Source organism: Otolemur garnettii, unplaced genomic scaffold, assembly GCF_000181295.1.
Source record: "Otolemur garnettii isolate 467f Iridium unplaced genomic scaffold, OtoGar3 scaffold00286, whole genome shotgun sequence".
Lineage (NCBI taxonomy): Eukaryota > Metazoa > Chordata > Mammalia > Primates > Galagidae > Otolemur > Otolemur garnettii.
In genome coordinates, this window is record NW_003852681.1 from 663,554 (window position 1) to 665,253 (window position 1,700).

The window sequence follows — 1,700 nt, forward strand, 5'->3', positions numbered from 1 at the left end:
TTGAGCCCAGGAGTTGGAGGTTGCTATGAGCTGTAATGCCACGGCACTCTACCCAGGGGGACAGCTTGAGTCTCTGTATCAAAAAAAAAAAAAAAGAAGAATAATGTCTATCTGATAGAATTCTGGAAAGATTTCCCTGGATACTATATATAAAGCATCCAACACAAACTAGGCATACAGTAGGTGTCAAGAATAGGAGTGATCACTTTTTATTTTTATTTTACTTATTTATTTATTTATTGCAGTTTTTGGCCGTGGCTGGTTTTGAACCCTCCACCTCTGGCATATGGGGCCAGCACCCTACTCCTTTGAGCCACAGGCGCTGCCCAGGAGTGATCATTTTTTAATGGGAGCAAGTGGCAAATGTGCTTAGAAAGATTTGGATCAAGTTTTCAGAGTGCCTGAAATAACTGGATTTATTATTGTGACGCTGAAAAATCTTGACAAGCTTGGGAGCAGGGCAGTGACATGGTCCCAAAGAATTTGTCAGATTGTTCCCTGAGTCTGGTCTGGGGAGGGAGCAAGAAGCCCATGGCCCAGCAGCTCTTGGGTTAAACTCTTCATCTGCATCTGAGTTATTTGTAACCCGTTGTCATGGCAACAAGTTTGGCAGGCAAGCGAGTGCTGCAAGCTCCTGACAGTGCGGAGGGGAGGGCAGTGGGAGAAGGCAGAAGATTTGGAAGTGGGGGGGGGGGCAGGTCTGTGACCAGTGCCTCACTTCCCTTGGATTTGTCTGAGGCTTTCAGCTGGAGATGAGGGTGAATGTCCTCTAGGGAGAATCTTTAGATGTTGGAGACTCATCTTCCAAATCTTTTGATATTTCACATGTGTAAATAGGGGCAGAAAGGTCCAGCAGCTGGCTCAAGGTCAAGAACAAAGACTGGACTGGTCTTTTTTAAAAAGAACCTCCGGGTCATAAAATAAACTTGAAGGGAACCTTTGTAAACATTTTGTCCATCTCCCCATCAACACACACTTATGCCTTTTGTTGTTCTTGTTCATATGAGAAACCTGGAACCCAGGGTGGTTTATAAATGATTTAGATTCAAGGAGCAATTCTGGTGCTAACTTGAGATCAGAACCCAGAGGCCTCTACTTCCCAGGCCTGGATACTTTCTCAGGAAGTGATAGTCTAGGATTCACAGTTTGGAAAAACCCCTCTCTGCTGACTACAAAAATAGGAAGGCCTCTCAGGTTAATACTGATTTGACTGTCTTGGCTTTTCACCTCCTCAAATCCAACACATATGTGTTCATTTCTCCTCTCCCATGACAACTTTTTTCTGCATGTATGTGTGTCCTCTTGCCTGCTGCATTACTGTTGCACAAATAGCAGTCCAACCTGACTCTACCCTGGACCAAACACACCTGCTACATGCTTTGCAGTTCCTATCACCCACAGGGCTAACTAAGTACTTCTTGAACATTCTCTTATGTAATTCAAAACTCCCAATTATCATTCTCTGTCTCTCAATTTAACAAGCAGAAATCTAAAGGACTGGAGAAAGATAAAATGACTGGCCCAAAGTGTCATAGTTAGTCTTAGCCTGGATCCCTCCTCCTTATAATCCTCCTCAAAAAGATGTTTCCACCCATTCTATCACATACAGATTTCTCAGCCCTCAGAGCTCCTCCAGCACTTATCTTTGTCTTAATCACTCCCTTAAATTTGCTCAATATATTTCCTCTGTGTTCTCTGCC